The 19,266-nt window shown below is 44.6% G+C and overlaps 1 protein-coding gene across 2 annotated transcripts in view; it reads left to right on the top strand.

The window, feature by feature from the left end:
* Positions 1–10,791: 10,791 nt before the first annotated feature.
* The window catches only part of CGNL1 (cingulin like 1), a 170,804-nt gene continuing 162,329 nt past the window's right edge, over positions 10,792–19,266 (top strand). The window contains exon 1 of one of the 2 annotated variants that reach the window (XM_065940429.1): positions 10,792–10,906. The gene's annotated coding sequence lies outside the window, so the exon portion shown is untranslated. Of the gene's footprint in view, positions 10,907–10,930; positions 11,042–19,266 lie in introns of those variants that run through there. The other variant, XM_065940431.1, reaches the window with a different exon arrangement.

Genomic DNA, 19,266 nt, shown 5'->3' with positions numbered 1-19,266 from the left:
GAAAGAAAGAAACTTTGGCTCTGAGCCAGAGGCCTGGGCCGACTCTGGCCCCCACCCATGTAGGGTCCTCAACCTGGGCTATGCTGGCCTCTCATGCCCCAGCTCAGCTCCTGCCTGGCCCCTCCTATGGGCAGCTTCCTAAGGCTGAGGGACACACACTTTGCTGCCTGCCCCCTTGCCTGTTTCCAAACCCATATCCATATTTGAGAAAGTGATCCTTATCATGTTGGTGCAAACTCTGGAATTCTCATGGCAAGGGAAAAACCCATGGATATCATCAGTCCCCGTGCCCTTGAATTCGATGGAAGGGGTTGGGGCACAATCAGTGCTGGGCTCCCCTGGCACTAGGTGAGACTCAGAGGAGGCTGATACCGATGAGAGCCACATGTGAAACTAAAGCATAGAGGGAGACTCAGGGAAAACCACCCAGCTCAGAACTCTCTGTAGCCACCCTGGATGCTGAGGTCTGCCCCCCACCCAGGCTTTCCACAGGGAGCTGGAGAGGAGGAAGCCAACTCTGGTCTGAAATGAGTGGAGGGTGGGATGAATCATCCCCTAGGGGCCTTGTAGTCTGCAATCTGTGATTCTCCCGCAGAGCTCAAGTCCTGACAGATCCAGGAGCATGTAATGAAGAATTTGATCTTAGGCAAGTTTTGTGGTTTTTCTGAACTCCTTCATTGGTAAAATGGGGGATAAGAACATCTATCAGGTTGTTCTGACATTTAAATGTTAAATGTGAGATTGTTCAAGAATTCCAAGTTTCTGGTATATACTCACAGTCACCTTGATCATAGGTCTGTGGGTACCAATCTGTGGTTCTCAACCTGCTCCTTAAGTTGACTAACTCTTGAGCCCTAAGGTAACTCCTTACACTTAAGTTTTAGAAAAATAAATCATATCTACTTCTGCAAGATAAACTAAACTCTACTTTTCATTATTTCAAAACCTAGCCACCAAATGGTCCCAGCTGGTTACTTTAGCTAAACACATCCAAGAAAAATGTGTTCTGGAAGAAGAAATTCCTTGTTACAAAGCATTGGCCATCGTAAATGAGCAAAAATGTGGCATTTAAAAATGTTTGATCTGGTGTTTTAGATCTTGTCTGTTGCCAGGTTGGCTTGAGAATGTGATCTTCAAGATGGCTTAGGTCATCTATGACCAAATAACCCCCCCCCCCCACAAATGGTTAATTTGCTACAGAGAAAATGTGGCCCACAGAGTAAAAAAAGAAATTAAAAAAAGCATTTTTTAAGTTTTTTTTTTAAACCTTGAAGTTTGAGCTATCCTGATTTTGGCCAAAACACAATGGAAAAGGGGAAATCATATCCTGAAGTTGTTTTAACATAGCCAGGCACACTTTCAGGGTTGTTGTTCAGTCACTAAGTCGTGTCCGACCTTTTGTGATCCCATGGACTATAGCCTGCCAGGCTTCTTGTTACCCTGAAAGTAATATCTAACAAATGCATCTTCATTGAATTAGTATCAGTTTATAGCTTGAGCATGACTGAGGAGACAGGGATTGTAAACTCGTCCTGTTTCTTGATTAGTCTTTCCTCTGCAAATCGACTGAGCTTTGCCATTCCTGCTTTTTTTTTTTAATTTCTAGTTTATGTTGGAGTAGAGTTGATTTGCAATGTTGTGATCATTTCAGGCGTACAACAGAGTGATTCAGTTATACAAGTATACATGTATCTATTCTTTTTCAAAACCTTTTTGCATTGAAGTTATTACAGAGTACTGAGCAGAACTCCCTGTGCTAAACAGTAGGTCCTTGTTGGTTATCAGTTTTAAATATAGCAGTGTGTACATTGACATTCCTACTCTTCTTCTTCTTCCAGGCAGATAGGGCTTCTAGAAAGCCCTGCCCTGCTTGGATCCAGCTGATCCACAAAGAGTATATAAAACACTTTGGTTATGCTGAATCTCTCTGTAGTTGCTATTTACGGTCTCTTGATTTTTGGTTTTTATTTTGAACATGCTGTGCATCTTGTGGGATTTTAGTTCCTTGACCAGGGATTGAATTACCCGGGCCCTTGGCAGTGGGAGTGTGGAGTCCTAACTACTGGACTGCCAGGGAATTCCCTTCACTTTTAAAAAATTTATTCTGCATGTTGGAACACCTCTGGGAAAAATCTGTGATCCTCTTAGAGCAAATGGGGAAGGGCAGCATGAAGTCAAACTCATGCCTTGCTTGATTTTTTTTTCTATTAAGAAACTTCACTCCTCTTTCAACATGTGCACCTGTATGATAGGGACATCCTACCTTTAAAGTGAATAAATAAATAATAAAGGAATGATTTCTTTATTTCCCAATTTCCCACTGAGTAAGAATATGTTAATGGCACCCTCATTACCTTACTCCATACTGTACACAAACACATTTGTTTTTCCAAAGTCTACTTAGGACCTTTAAAATAGTAATTAGGCTGCATCTCTTCCCTGTGGGGTACATGAATATCACCTCCCTTTATGAACTTTGGGATCCAGACCATAGGGAGATTAAGTTACTAGTCCAAGGCCACAAGTTAGTTTTTATTAGAATTCATTCAGATGGGCTGTATCATTCCCTTGTCTGTTCACAAGACATGAGCTCAGAGCTTGTTCTCAGTAACATTTCTTTCTTTCTTTCTTTCTTTTTTTTTTTATTAGTTGGAGGCTAATTACTTCACAACATTTCAGTGGGTTTTGTCATACATTGACATGAATCAGCCATGGAGTTACATGTATTCTCCATCCCGATCCCCCCTCCCACCTCTCTCTCCACCCGATTCCTCTGGGTCTTCCCAGTGCACCAGGCCCGAGCACGTGTCTCATGCATCCAACCTGGGCTGGTGATCTGTTTCACCCTAGATAATATACATGCTGTTCTTTCAAAACATCCCACCCTCACCTTCTCCCACAGAGTTCAAAAGTCTGTTCTGTACATCTGTGTCTCTTTTTCTGTTTTGCATATAGGGTTATCATTACCATCTTTCTAAATTCCATATATATGTGTTAGTATGCTGTAATGTTCTTTATCTTTCTGCCTTACTTCACTCTGTATAATGGGCTCCAGTTTCATCCATCTCGTTAGAACTGATTCAAATGAATTCTTTTTAATGGTTGAGTAATATTCCATGGTGTATATGTACCACGGCTTCCTTATCCATTCGTCTGCTGATGGGCATCTAGGTTGCTTCCATGTCCTGGCTATTATAAACAGTGCTGTGATGAACATTGGGGTGCACGCGTCTCTTTCAGATCTGGTTTCCTCGGTGTGTATGCCCAGGAGTGGTATTGCTGGATCATATGGCAGTTCTATTTCCAGTTTTTTAAGAAATCTCCACACTGTTTTCCATAGTGGCTGTACTAGTTTGCATTCCCACCAAGAGTGTAAGAGGGTTCCCTTTTCTCCACACCCTCTCCAGCATTTATTGCTTGTAGACTTTTGGATAGCAGCCATCCTGACTGGCGTGTAATGGTACCTCATTGTGGTTTTGATTTGCATTTCTCTGATAATGAGTGATGTTGAGCATCTTTTCATGTGTTTGTTAGCCATCTGTATGTCTTCTTTGGAGAAATGTCTGTTTAGTTCTTTGGCCCATTTTTTGATTGGGTCATTTATTTTTCTGGAATTGAGCTTCAGGAGTTGCTTGTATATTTTTGAGATTAATCCTTTGTCTGTTTCTTCTTTTGCTATTATTTTCTCCCAACCTGAGGGCTGTCTTTTCACCTTACTTATAGTTTCCTTTGTAGTGCAGAACCTTTTAAGTTTCATTAGGTCCCATTTGTTTATTTTTGCTTTTATTTCCAATATTCTGGGAGGTGGGTCATAGAGGATCCTGCTGTGATTCATGTTGGAGAGTGTTTTGCCTATGTTCTCCTCTAGGAGTTTTATAGTTTCTGGTCTTACATTTAGATCTTTAATCCATTTTGAGTTTATTTTTGTGTATGGTGTTAGAAAGTGTTCTAGTTTCATTCTTTTACAAGTGGTTGACCAGTTTTCCCAGCACCACTTGTTAAAGAGGTTGTCTTTTTTCCATTGTATATCCTTGCCTCCTTTGTCAAAGATAAGGTGTCCATAGGTTCGTGGATTTATCTCTGGGCTTTCTATTCTGTTCCATTGATCTATATTTCTGTCTTTGTGCCAGTACCATACTGTCTTGATGACTGTGGACAAAGATGCCACAAAAAAAGAAAACTACAGGCCAATATCACTGATGAACATAGATGCAAAAATCCTTAACAAAATTCTAGCAAACAGAATCCAACAACATATTAAAAAAATCATACACCATGACCAAGTGGGCTTTATCCCAGGAATGCAAGGATTCTTTAATGTCCACAAATCAATCAATGTAATACACCACATTAACAAATTGAAAGATAAAAACCATATGATTATCTCAATAGATGCAGAGAAAGCCTTTGACAAAATTCAACACTCATTTATGATTAAAACTCTCCAGAAAGCAGGAATAGAAGGAACATACCTCAACATAATAAAAGCTATATATGACAAACCCACAGCAAGCATCACCCTCTATGGTGAAAAATTGAAAGTATTTCCCCTTAAATCAGGAAGAAGACAAGGGTGCCCACTCTCACCACTACTATTCAATATAGTGTTGGAAGTTTTGGCCACAGCAATCAGAGCAGAAAAAGAAGTAAAAGGAATCCAGATAGGAAAAGAAGAAGTGAAACTCTCACTGTTTGCAGATGACATGATCCTCTACATAGAAAACCCTAAAGACTCTTCCAGAAAATTACTAGAGCTAATCAATGAATATAGTAAAGTTGCAGGATATAAAATTAACACACAGAAATCCCTTGCATTCCTATATACTAACAATGAAAAAACAGAAAGAGAAATGAAGGAAACAATACCATTCACCATTGCAACAAAAAGAATAAAATATTAGGAGTCTATCTACCTAAAGAAACAAAAGACCTATACATAGAAAACTATAAAACACTGATGAAAGAAATCAAAGAGGACACAAATAGATGGAGAAACATACCGTGTTCATGGATTAGAAGAATCAATATTGTCAAAATGGCTATTCTACCCAAAGCAGTCTATAGATTCAATGCAATCCCTATCAAGCTACCAACGGTATTTTTCACAGAACTAGAACAAATAATTTCACAATTTGTATGGAAATACAAAAAACCTCGAATAGCCAAAGTAGTCTTGAGAAAGAAGAATGGAACTGGAGGAATCAACCTGCCTGACTTCAGACTCTGCTACAAAACCACAGTAACATTTCTTTTTAAAAAAAAAAAAATGTATTTATTTATTTGTCTGCTCTGGGTCTTAGTTGCAGTGTGCAGGATCTTTAGTTGTGGCATGTGAACTCTTACTAATAGCAGGAGCGTGTGAGATCTGGTTCCCTGAGCAGGAGTTGAACTCAGCCCCCCTGGATTGGGAGTGCAGAGTCTTGGTCACTGGACCACCAGGGAAGTCCTTCAGTGGCATTTCTTGATAGCCATACATGTGTGCACTCACCATCATGTGTTCATTCATTCATTCAACATTTACTGAACAGCTGTCTGTGCTGGTGGCTAGATCCCCAAGATCTCACCTGCTCCCTGCAGTTAAGGAGTTCCCTGTGTGGGTGGGCTGAACTACAGACAAGTAGGTGCTGTGATAGGGGCTTCCCAGGTGATGCAGTGGTAACGAATCCACCTGTCAATACAGGAGATGCAAAAGATAAAACACTTCTCAAGGCAAAAAGGAAGAACAGAGGAGGAAAGACTTGAGTTAAACCTTTAAGGATTCGAGCAAGAGGGAAGGATATTCTCAATGAAGGAGACTTAAGAGCAGGGTCAGAGTGTAGGGGTTGAGTGGGCAGGGCGTGGCCCCCACATTGAGTTTTCTGGGTCAGAGCATGTGGGACTTTCCACATCTTGCCCAGGGGTTCATGTTTTCTTTAGACAGACAGAAGACCTGCCCAAGGACTCAAGAACTTCAAACAGAAATTGAATGGGTCTGGTGTATGAAGTCCCTTCCCCTAGCACGTGTATGTGTGAACACTTTGAGAAGTGTGGGAAGCACAAATCATCTAAAAATGAGACTGGGTACCCTCTCTCTTCTCTGCCCTGGCTCAGAGCCAGGCTTTGTGGGAAAAGGTGGTTGTGTCTCACTGGGAGTCAGAGAGCTGTTATGGTGCCAACCCCAGAGGAACTTGCTGGAAGTCTAATCTCTGGGGTTCTGGGAAAAACAAGGGCAGGAAGTTTCTTGCTGGAGTCACTCCACCGTGAGAAGGGCGGGATGGATGGAGTGGGGAGATAGCTCTGGGAGAAGCAATGGCTGCTGTGTCCTGCAGGAGGCCGGTGCTGGAGGAATGCTGTGAGAGCCAGGTGGTGGAGAGGCTGAAGCTGCCGGGGCATTTCCACCCAAACTCAGAGACACTTTGTGCTGATGACTTCTCACTTCAAGTCAGCTTTGTGGCCCGGGGAGCCCTCTCAGGATGGGAGCTGGGGTGACTGGCGAGTATAGTCCTCAGGGGCAGTCCTGGCTTGAGACTTGAAAATATAACTTCACCCCTCCTGCCCTTCAGATAGTTCATTCTGGGGGGCATTGAGCACGCTCCTCGAGGGGCCCATTGCAGGCAGTACCTGTCTCATCAGCACGCCCTAACAGTGGCTTCCGCCTTCTCCTCTATTTCACTCTTCCTGCTACCTCATTCCTGCTTCCAGGGATCCCCCGTCCTGTCTCAGGCTCTACTCTCAGGGCAACCCAAACCAAGGCAGCCCCTCTAACGGCTCGAACCAAGAGGCCTCTTGCCAGCTGCCCTCCCCCACCCTATCTTTCTTCCCAGCATAGCTTCTCCACTTCAGCCAAACACACCCCTCTGCTTTGTCGGTTTCTTCCTGCTTCCTATCTTTGTGAATGCCCTTCCACTCTCCCACATTCACTGCATCCTCCCAGTGTGACGCCCAGGAAAACCCGCGATGCTGCTTCCCTTCTATGGCCGATCCTGTGTTCTGCTTCCTTCCTTGTATGTCATTGACACCCCACAGCACTTCTCCTCTGCATCACAGTTCTCATGCACACAAAATCTGGTGGAGAAAAAAGGTGATTTTTCTCTATTCTCCCTCCGGAATATTCTCCTTTGGCAAGTTGCTGCAGTGGGCCAAAAAGCCTCTTTCTATGGGCTCAATAACATCATCCCAAAGGAGCAATAAAAATAAAGGGAGGATGCCTTTCAAAATTTCAGAAGCTTAGCCTGGGGAGGGTGGGAGTTCATTTTCAGCTGAAGTTGAAATGGCTTGAAATGCAGCTTGACAGTAGCAGCCTCAAAAGCAATTTCTCTAATAAACGGATTTCTGCCCTGCATCTCTTTTTGCCCCCAACAGCTCCCCTTATTTTTGTTATCAGGAAAAACCTGCCTGAAGTCAGAGTCAGTTGCTGATTAAATCTTTTTAGACTATTAACTAATATGTACTGTCTACTTTGTACAGCTCCTTACACAGGGGTCTATTGGAGAAGTGGGTTAGTGATATTCTGTGTCATGAACTACTTATCTTTTATATGTGTGTTAGTCTTGTCCGACTCTTCGACCCCATGGACTGTAGCCCACCAGGCTCCTCTATCCATTGGATTCTCCAGGCAAGAATACTGGAGTAGGTTGCCATTCCCTTATCCAGAGGATCTTCCTGACCCAGATCCATCAGAAGATTCCCTGGTTCTTCCTGACAGCTCTCAGGGATCCACCTCCTTCTCCCTTGGTTGGTGCCCCCTGCTTCCTCAGCCCCAAGTGAGGGCATTTCACTTTCTTCTTCTGGCACCTGATCTGGCCTTTATTCTCCTTTGCCTTCTACTTCCTGCCCCTCCTCCTGCTGCCAGTGGGGGCATTTCCACTGAAAAGTGCCATCATTACCTCACAGTCCGTGGAAACTTCAGCATCTCTCATTAAAAACTCATTATTTAGGGTGCTCCAAGCCACCAGCCTGGAAACCTCAGCTTTGTGTTTGCCCTTTCCACTCTCCAACTGCACACACTTGCTCCCCAAGTCCTCAAGGTCTTCTCTGGAAATTTTTTCTTTCCTATCCCTCCCTGCTGCAAGTCCCCCCATCACTTGTCTGGTTCCTGGGCTACAGCTGTCTGCCATCCCAAGTTCCCAGGGTCATCTAAGTACCCTCTGTCAGATGCAAGTTCCATTCCAAACATTTTGAGATGTCCAAGTATTGTGTGGGTAACTTGAGCCCCCTCACCTTGGTATTGAGTGCCTTTTCTGCCATCTGGCCCCATCACCCTACTAGTATGCATCCAGTGACCCCCAGAAGGCAGCCTCCATTTGGGAAAAGCTGGACCACACTCTGAACAGTGTTCACACACCCCATCCACACGAGTGTCTTCCTGGACTCACCTTCCCCTGGATCCATGATTTCTAGGATAGCTCAACTTCCCACTTCCTCCAAAGAGACTCTTTGACCATGGCTGCTTCCTTTGGATAAGTAGATTCCAAATCTCCCCCACCATCCTATCAATATTACTTTAAATATTTATTTATTTATTGAGGAATAATTGACCTATGGCACTTCATTAGTTTCTGATGTACAATATAATAATTCAATATTTGTATATATTACAAAATGGTCACCAAAATAAGTCTAGTTAGCATCTAGTTACAAAAGATTTTTTCCCTTGTGATGAAAACTTTTGGGATCTAATCTCTAAGCAGCTTTCAGCTATGCTGTTTTTGTTCAGTTGCTCATTCATGTCTGACTCTTTGTGACCCCAAGAACTGCAGCACGCCAGGCTTTCCTGTCCTTTACCATCTCCCGGAGCTTGCTCAAACTCAGGTCCATTGAGTCGGTGATGCCATCTGGTCCTCTGTCATCCCCTTCTCCTCCTGCCTTTAGTCTTTCCCAGCATCAGGGTCTTTTCCAATGAGTTTGCTCTTTGCATCAGGTGACCAAAGTATTGGAGCTTCAGTATCAGTCCTTCCAATGAATATGCAGGGTTGATTTCCTTTAGGATGGACTGGTTTGATCTCCTTGCAGTCCAAGAGACTCTCAAGAGTCTTCTCCAACACCACAGTTCAAAAACATCAGTTCTTTGGCACTCAAATATGTAATCCAGTATTGTTAACTATAGTCATCATGCTCTACATTACATCCCATGACTTATTTTATGACTGAAAGTTTGTACTTTTTATCCCTTTCACCCCCTTCATCCTTTTCAACCACCCCTCAGTTCTGCCACTCAGGAACCGCCAATCTGTTCTCTGTATATATGAGCTTGCTTTTTAGTTTTTTTAGATTCACATATAAGAGAAATCATACAGTGTTTGTTTTTCTCTGACTTAATTTCACTTAGCATAATGTCCTCAAAGTCCATTCATGTTGTTGCAAATGCCAGGATTTCCTTCTCTTTTTACAGTTGAATGATACTCCATTGTATGTTTAAACCACATTTTCTTTAGCCATTCATCCATCAAGGACATTGAGGTTCCTTCCACAGCTTGGCTACTGTAAATAATTCTGCAGTGGCATTGGGGTACATAAATCTTTTCAAGTTAGTGTTTTCATTTTCTTTGAATAAATACCCAGAAGTGGAATTGTTGGATTTTATGGTAGTTCAATTTTTAATTTAGGGGGAATCTTCATACTGTTTTCCATAGTGGTGGCACCAACTTACATCCCCATATCCTTACCTATACTTGTTATCTCTTATTCTTTTCACACCTATTCTGAACAGATGTGAGATGATAACTCATTGTGGTTTTGATTTGCATTTCCCTGATGGTTGGTGATGTTGAGTACCTTTTCACCTACCTGTTGACCATCTGTACATCTTCTATGGAAAAATGTCTATTCAGATTCTCTGCCCATTTAAAAATCAGATTGTATTTTTGCTAGAGTTGTATGAATTCTTTATATATTTTATGTTGATTCCTTATCAGATATGATTTGCAAGTGTTTTCTTGCATTCACTATTACTTTTAAAGTTTTTTTGTTACTTTATTGAATTTTAAAGTGTCTATTCATTCCATATGTCAACATACATTACTTATTAAGTACAGGTGGTGTGCTATTCCATATCTGTTTTCTTAGGTAATCTTCACAACATGGTGGAGTGGGTATCCTCCTATTTCACAGATGAGAAAACTCTCACAGCTGGTTAGCGTCATTCTGCAGTTTCCCATGGAACGGGCCTCAGCCATGCACCAGAAATCTGACCGCTAATCCCAGTTCTACTGCCATCAGCTGTGTGGCCTTGGGCATCTCACTTCCCGGCCTCTCTAACAGAGACGGACATTTATTCTTGGCGACCTCTCCATCAGTATTTCTAGACTTAATAGGTGCTCAGTAAATACTTGTAGATTTGGTTGTGGTAGGAGAAAAGTTATACACTAAAGTTTCTGACTAGGTCGGGGAGAAAAAGGCTGCCTGGAAGGGCAGGGAGAAAAGGGGCCGTGGGCAAGGGACAGAAGGGGAATCGGGGGTGCGAAACAGGCAAGGCTGTCAGGAATTTGGAACGGCCGAAGCTCCAAGGCGAAAAGTTACGGGGGAAGGCGGAGGGGAGGTGGGGGGACATTCCGATCTGGGGAAGGGTGAGGAGAAAGCGTTGCTGGAGAGGAGTGTGAGGCCCGACGGAGTGGGGTGGGGAAGAGGTGCCGGCAGAGGGGCGGGCGCGTCCCGGGCCGAGCCGAGGAGGGGCGGTGTCGGGGTGCGGGGAGACGTGTCCCGAGGGCCGGGGCGGCTCAAGGGGAACCGGGAGGGCGCGCCAGGCGGCTGCAGAGGGCGGGGCGGGCCGGCCGGGAATGGGGCAAGGGGGCGCCGGCCCCTCCTCCCCGGGGGCGGGCAGGCGTGCGGGGCGGGGCCGGGGCTCGCCCGGCCTCTAGGCGGCGCCGCGGACTCTGCACTCGAGCCGGGCTCTGCTGGAGGCGGCGGGAGCGGGACCCGGTAGGCAGCGGTGAGTGAGCCGAGAGCGGGTGAGGGGACCAGGGGCCGAGGTGTCGCCGTGGCCGGCGGGACCCGGAGGGGCTCGGGTTCGCCGTCCGAGCCCCGCGCCGCGCAGTTTGTGCAGCGTCTCCCCTGGGGCTGGAAGGTGCGCTCCAGGCTCCCGCGCGCGCGCCTGGCCGGGAGGCGTGCAGCACAGACGGTCGGGTTCCTGGGGGGCCCGCGTTGGGGCCCCAGGCGAGGGAGGGGCTCCGGAACCGCCGTGCAGCGAAGGGCGCCTGGCAGTCTTAGCACCCCTTGCCTCGACCCTCGGTCTTGAGTGACAGCTGCGAGTGAGCTAGGGTTCCTCCCGGACTCAAACGAGCACCTCTGTCCCTGTCCGACCCTGTTTTTCCTTTATTTCGGGCCGTGCTGGTCCCAACCATCCCTCGAAAAGAAAGGGCGGGTGGGCGTCTCCCTCTCCTTGGCGTTCCCGGTCCAGGCAGGTCCTCCTGAAAGCCCCCGCCTCGCGTACAGCACACATCCTAGCTTTCCAAGGGACTTTTCCAAGTTGCATCACTGTTTGGCCTCTTCACAGGTGCTTGGCTGTCATGCTGGAGTTAGTTACACAGGATTTTTAAAACTTTGTATATTTACTCGGTTTATACCCCTTCACCCCAAGGCTGCCGTACCTTTCCAACGCTGCTCGCAATGCACTGTTCAAAACACGTTGGGAATTCTTTGGGGTATTGGTTCTCAAAGTTGGCTGCACATATGGAGAGTTTTGAAAAATTGCGGTGCCTTCCCCCCACCTCTAGAGATCCTGAGCTGGGGCGCAGCCTGAACAATGGCGTTTAAGACGCCAGGTGATTCTAATGTGCTTTGGGGGGCGTGCTTTTTGCACTACTACTAGAGGAGGTCTTCTCAGCTGCTCTTGATTCCGCCTTCTGTAAACTGCCCCTCTACCTGAAGAGCCTGCGGGCTGGTGTTTTCCGACTTACGGTGGCTTTTTCTGGGGTTCCCTTTGCTTCTGCCCCTCTGTTAACAGAAAATACTGCGCTTTCTGCCAAGGAGATGGGAGTGCAGGGATTAAAGTCATGAAGTCCTTGCAAGAGTCAGTAGGGTTGTCTTACTCAGGGAAACTAAGTGATAGTTTGACTTGTCCTGTTTAGAAAGGATTTTAGATTAAAAGGAGGAAACATAATTTAAGAATCTGTCAGCTTTTGGAGATCCTCTGGCACAGATAGTGATTCTACACAAATGTGGGGAAATCTTTTAAGAACACAAGATCGGTATTTTGTAGTTGATATGGTGTTAATATGTGTGTTAGGCTTCATTGTGTAGATTGGGTTTATTCTCAGTATGTGATTAAGCCCAGCAGATGTAAGTGATAACAGTGTATGTTTCTTGTTGATAGAATAATATCTGAGTTAGGGAATTGGTGCCTACAGTAGCATGATACATCTGAGGTGAGACCTTCACCTTGTCGAATGATTGTAAAAATGATAGGGAAATAGGACTAAGGAAATACTGAATATATGTATACATTGATTGAATTTGATCACGTGTTTTCTTAAAGTGTGTTTGTTATTGTGACAGTCTCCTGGGATCTTGGTTAATTTACTGTGGTACCTAAGTATGATGTTCGTATGAGATTCCCACCTGTCTGCTACCTGGCCACAAACCAGTGGATTTTATTTTTTTCTTAGGCACTGGCCCTCTGTATTACATTTGTATTTGTAGTGGTTTGACATCCTTTTAAGATAATGCCTTCCAGAGTTGGGGGAAAGTTTGTGTTCATTTCTAGTTTCCTAATGTGAGTCAAAAGAGCATTCATTTTGAAAAATACAAACTGTAGCATTGTTTTTTCTCTTTTTCCCACCTTCTTCCACTGCCACGCTCTGCTCCTATCACTGTTCAGCTGCTGCAAGTGGGGACGCTGTGGCCTCCGGCTTAATTGTCCTGTCTTGAGAATAGAGGTTATATGGAGTGCACAGTCTCACAGGGTAGCCCCTGACCCGAAACCTCAACCTTTGGGGGAAAAAGACCATATGGAAAGTGTTTTCCTACTGTTGGATTTTTTTTTTTTTTTTTGGACCAGGCCAACAAAATGAAACCACGTTATTGACTGGTTTAACTTACTAACCTTGTGTCCATTTGGGGGAGGGGGGATGTTCATTTGAGGATACTGTTGAACTCTTAGTGTCTGAAAAATTGCACCTGAACAGCAATAAACTGTGACTATAATGGTACATTCTTGGAAAAAAGAAAAAGTATATGTAAATATGGACCTAAACAGATTTATGTAAACATTTTTCTCTTTGGAGTAGCAGCTCTAATATTCTAGAGATTAGAAGAAAGTAAGTGAAGAGTTAGTGAGGGTCTTCTTTATTTAGAGAAAGGATATGTGTCATTTTGGAAGAGTGATCTTTGATTTGTGTTAGGAATAGACTGCCCTATTAGCTTCTTTTTTCTTTTCCCTTCAAGTAGGGACAGTTAATTGCTTGTACCATGGGGTGGGAGGTCGTTAAAGAATTTAATGGCCTCCTTAACTTCCTCAATGCCCCCCCCCCCATCCCAACCCATTTATCTAAGAGATGCCATTGACGCTTTTTAAAAAACACAACTGATTTTATGCTTTTTCTTTCTTTTCTTCCTCTGATCCTGGCACTAAAGGGCAGTGAAATGGCTGAGAGGTTGGCATCAGAGAAGAAAAACAAAGTTCAAGGGGAATTTAAAATTGGGTAATTTCCCCTGAATGTCCAAGTACTTACTTTATTCTGTCACATGACATTGCTGTTATCAAGAAACAAATTATGCCATGAAAATCCTGAAAGTGGAAAAAAAAATAAAAAGAGGATTTGATGGGACCAACACCAGGATTTCTGATTTTCACACAGGGGGAGTTTATTGGAGTTTTCAGCCAATCATCCCAGTCCAGCTCCTCTTTCCCTTTCTTCTTAGCCACTGTCTTCTGTTCCTAAACCAATATTCCTGGGGGAGAGAGAGCGTCACCTTCAATTTCATATCAAATTTTTGTTTTTGTTTCATTGCTTTATTCACTCTCTTGACAAATGTAGTTCTTATAAAGTCCCCCCTCTTGGGGGGACTGGAGTGCTTGCTGGGTGCTAGGTAAACAGATACAGCCCATGACTTATGGAGTTTGAAATCTGGTGGAGATGTAAATCAGGGCTGATAGTGAGCTGGGAACTCTTACCCTCATGATGAGTGTGAAGAACCTTGGGGGCAGCTGGGTACCACCTGGCTGACATCGCCTGGATAGATAGATACCTTCTCAATTCATTAGCACAGCAGGCACAAGAAAAGTTTTTCTTAGGTTTAAGTTATGTTAAGTCCCTATGTCAAGTTTAACCAATTTCAGATACTTTTCTGATGGACGAGAGGGAAGGGTTTGTACACAGGTCATGCCAAGGGGAAATGAGGAAAGAGGAGGCATGATTCTGGTGGATGAAATTTGCTTAAGGAGTACTTAGTCAAGCAGTGTAGGGATATGATCTGGGGTGGTGAAGCTGGCAGAGAATGTGACTGGATCCATTTTTGGCGTGTTGGTAACTGGCAGCCGAAGCTTAGTGAGTAGAGGCCACTTCTGTGCACAGAGCTGGGAGGAGTGCACAGCAGCCATTGTGAGACGTTACAGAAAAACTTGAAAGAACTTTTTGGCCAGCCTAGTACTATACGAGCAGGTGGTTTGCTTCTTGTCTATGGCTCCGGCCAGCGTGTAGATGTTGGTTCTTTATCATGCTCTTGTTCCTTTAGCTCCGATTTCCTGGGACAGACAGGAAATGACTTCACAGTGTTCCCTTTGGGAAAGTGATTTCCAAACTGCTGACCCATGGGGCTAATAACCCCAGGGTTGCAAGAGGAGTCACATTTGTTGACTCTCTGTCTTTCACATGTCAGGTAACCAGCTAGGTCCTTGGGCTCTGTCTCTAAAACCTGTATGTTCCCTAGAGGGAGGTGGCAGCAGCCTCATTTTACAGATGAGGAAACTGAGGCCCAGAGAGATACTGGGGAGCTAAGATGCTCGGAAGCCATGGTAGAGCTGAGGTTTGAGAGCGCCCAGTCTGCCTGAATTCAAAGCTGAGCCTTTCCACTGCTCCTTGTGCCTCTAAAGCAGAACTGACTGAGAAATTATATTTCCTGTGCTTTGTTTTTCTAATACCACAGTCTCCTTAGATCTGGATTGATTTACTGTTTTCCTCTACAAGACGATGTGTAATATTAGACTGAAGATCGTTGTGGTCTCGTCATCTTGAGGGAAATTTTATGAAATCCTATTTTTTCTGGCTTTTTAAATGGAGAGGATAGATGGGTCTGTTTAGAAATGCTCTGAATGGATCCCAAATCCTGGGTTAGAGGGACATTGTCTTCACATTTCTTCAAGTTCTGCAAACTTCTGAATTTCTGGAGATAATTGGTTGTTGGCTAAGAGATTAAAAACACAATTCAGTGTTGAACATTCTGGAGCAAAACGAAGCTGTGCACATTCAATTCCTGTTTATGTGGTACTCGCAACAGAAACAAAACTTTGCTGCATTGTAATTACCTCAAGCTTTTAAAATTACAGGTGAGAAGGTTTTAGAGGTGCATGGAGCTGTAATCAGGAAAGGTGAGTTGAAAACAGGGTTACTGTGTGAGTGTCCATTACTGCAGTGGACTTTAGCTTTGTATTTCACCCTAAGAAGGATTGGTTTGGTGGAGAGGGTCGTCTTGGAGTTAGTGTTTGGGATTAGAGCACAGAGCATTGGTTGTGAAGGTGGAATATTCCAGCCAGCCTGCCCATAGCCTCTTGTTTATAGGGCAGATTCTATCCCCTGCTGCCCAATCACAGGACTTTCTGCTTGCCTTTGGTAGAGTCCATAATGGCTCAGGCTGTTACTTGGTAGTTTTCTTAAATCTATAAAGCTGCTTTATTATTAATATTTTTTCACTCTTGCTTATCTCTCTTTCCAGAGGACTGAGGCAAAATGATTCAGATTTTCTAGTTTTGGCTTCAGTCATTCTTTTGAGTTTTACCTCTGATCCCGCCTGGCTTTCTTGCCCCGAATTTTGCTGCCTGTGAAACAGGCACTCTGTTTTCCCTTGCAGATTGGAGTCCATTCAGGGAGGAGGACCCCTGAGACTAATACTCCTTCCACAGATCCAGCGATGTTTGTATTGTTGGTCCCGTTTTTTTTCCAGGTGAGGAACCTGGTGAGGTCTGGCGTTTGCAGATTCCAGCTCAGAGTTTGAGCTGCTCTAACGGCTGCCCTGTTTTGATTTTATTTCAGAGGGAAAAGAAATGGTCCAATTTTCAAAGTTATAAAGAGGTTCTAGGATATTCTATGAACTAATCCATATCCTTGAGCTTTGTTTTAGCTGTATTACAGATAGCTTTTTGTAAAAAAAAAAAAAGAAAAGAAAAAAAGAAAAAATTGCTTCTCCACTATTTTTGCCTATGAGATTTTTATCCTCCTTATTAAAACAGTGGCTTACTCAGAATTCCACAGCAGCAACTGAAAAGTTGATTAGCCTCTCTCCTTGCCCTAGTCAAATATCAAAAACCTGGAAAGTTTACTGAGAGTGGTGATTACAGTAAAAGCTTTTGGAGTTGGAGAGGAACTGATAGAGAAAGAATGGAAGGAAGGAGATAAGAGAGAGTAGTTTGCAAAGGGCTGGCTGGAGTTTACCAAATTTAAGATTTTTTCCGACTTGTGATCTTCAGGTTTGGGACTTGAGCACCTTTGTCCCATTTGTAGTCAGACCAGCTCAACCCTCAGCCCTAACTTGTCTGCATTGCCCTGAGCCACCCGTAAGCTGTTATTTTTATTTTTATTTTTTTTGGTGGGGGTGGTGGTGGTGGAAGGAAGTGTAAGGTTAGAGGGAGAGAGGAAGTAGGGAAGAGGGTTAGGGAAGAGGTTACCTAGTTCATCAGGTCTGGTCTGCTCAGGGTACCACCACCTCTTGCTAAGGGTCTGGATAACTGCAGTGAGCCCAGTGTCCTGGATGTGAGGCTGCTGCTGCTAAGTCGTTTCAGTCATGTCCGACTCTGTGCGACCTCATAGACGGCAGTCCACCATGCTCCCCCGTCCCTGAGATTCTCCAGGCAAGAATACTGGAGTGGGTTGCCATTTCCTCCTCCTTCCTCCAGGGGATCTTCCTAACACAGGGATCAAATCTGAGTTTCTTTCTTCTGCATTGCAGGTGGGTCCTTTACCACTGTGCCATCTGGGAAGCCCTGACTTCTCAGGACTGTCCAAATCAGTGATTTACATAATAATAGCAAATGCTTCTGGAGCATCTACCTCCAGCCCTGTCTGAGAGTGTTCAACCTAACAACTCTGTGGGACGGATGCTATCATAAACCCACTTTACAGGTGAGGGAAGAGAGGCCATGAGAAACTGGGTCACTTGTCAGATTTGTGCACCTGCTAAGTGGTTGGATCAGGGGTTCAAATTCTCCTGGCCCTGGGCTGTGCTTCTCTGGTTACTGCACGGCCTCTTCATTCATCCCCTCAATTCACCGCTCATTCATTTCTTCACAGACTGTTGACTGCTTGCAAGTCTAATCGCTTTATCTCAGCAGTTAGAACACGGTTAGTGCCCTTTGCCAACATGTTGGAGGAAGCACCCTCCTGCCCCCCCAAAAACCCTGTAAACAAACCTGCAAAGAGGAGGGATCTCTTGACTGACCTTGCATCCCTGTGTCTAGCAGGAAGTAGATGCTTGATAAAGTTTTGTAGGAGGAAGGATGTATGTCACTCAGCCCATTGAAACGTGACATCTTGTATTTCATGTCTCTCTACCAGTATCAGTGTTTTCTAAACAGAAAAATAGATGAGTGCTAAGAACAGTGAGAATGTGGGGGGGCTCTTTCACCAAAATAATTGGGGAATTCTTGATTAAAGCATATTTTAAAAGTATTTCAGACTCTCATGATCAGAGATATGCTGTTTGTCTTCATGCTTAAAGCATTTATTATTCAAAGGGCATGCCTACTCCCATGCAGATTTCTTTGTGAGTCAAGGAGGCCCTCAACCTTCCAGGCATTGCTGAGACTGTTCTTGCCAGCAGAGTGTATTTTCTTTGGAGTTGAGAATCAAACCCTGGGAGTGTTCAAGCCCATGTCCATCTTCCTAGGGCAAAGCATAGTTTTAATATTTTCAATACACAAGCTGGTAGAAGATAGATCCGCCTCTGGTCTTCTCATTCTGTCTCCCTACTGTAGGGTGAAAGTGTAGGGGGTGTCTCACCTGCTTGACTTGGAAGTCACATTGTCCCTCACAAGGAGTGTGGTGTTCTGGGCAGGTTCCTCATCCATTTCAGGGCTGTTACCTCATCTCTAAGATGGTCATATAACTCTTATCTTGTAGAGCTGTGAGGGCCATATCTCTCGGACGTAGTACAGTGGCTCTCAAATGCATTTGGCAGTATCCAGAGACATCCTGGTTGCCAGTGACCTGGGGGTAGTGGTGGCTACTGGCATGTAGGAGGTAGAGGCCAGGGATGCTGCTAAATTCCTTACAATGCATGGGATGGCCCCCCAGTGAATACTTGTGTGTTAGTTGTCAGTTGTGCCTGACTCTATGCAACCCCATGGACTGTAGCCCATCAGGCTCCTCTGTCCATGGAATTCTCCAGGCAAGAATACTGGAGTGTGTTGCTATTTCCTTCTCCAGCAGATCTTCCCAACCCAGGTCTCGAACCCCGGTCTTCTGCATTGCAGGTGGATTCTTTACCATCTGAGCCACCAGGGAAGCCCCATAAAGACTTATCCAGCCCCAAAAGTCAGTGGTGGGAGGCTGAGAGCCCTGGCAGGGTGGCATGTCTAAACCCCCGTGGTAGCTTTTAACATCTCTTATCAAAGAGAGCTGTTGACCAGAGGCAAAGAGTCATGCTTTCTTAAGAGGGGTGGAGGGAATGGAATTCAACTTTTTGTGGGTGCTTCTGGGTTACCCCACAGGTGCCCCAGAAATGTAGGAAGAGCTGCTTTTCTCTCCATTAAACTGCGCCTTAGCTTCATTTGTAATTGCGTGCATCTATTTACATATAAATATACATATAGATTTACATATACATAACTTATATGCTTAAAAAAAAAAATCCCTGAAAGTCTCAGAGTTTAAACCTGGCTCCTCAGGAAGACAACAGCGTGGGGCACGGAATAAAAGCCTGCACCCGCTGTGTGGCCTGAACAGGGCCTGAGCAGACCCTCGGCAGCTTGGCTTTCTCCACAGGAAAGGACAGGTAATTGCATCGCCCTCCTGTTTTACTGTGCTGTTCCAAGGACTAAGAGAATAAATCAGAATACATGAAGATAACTCTGTCCAAATGAAGTAGTTCTACAGACATGTGATTTTGAATGTGGTTTTTCCAGAGAACTTGGTGCATAAG

This window comes from Muntiacus reevesi, chromosome 7 (genome assembly GCF_963930625.1).
Source record: "Muntiacus reevesi chromosome 7, mMunRee1.1, whole genome shotgun sequence".
Classification (NCBI taxonomy): Eukaryota; Metazoa; Chordata; class Mammalia; order Artiodactyla; family Cervidae; genus Muntiacus; species Muntiacus reevesi.
The sequence above is the reverse complement of the archived record's forward strand: the minus strand, read 5'-3'. Positions and strand labels throughout refer to the sequence as shown.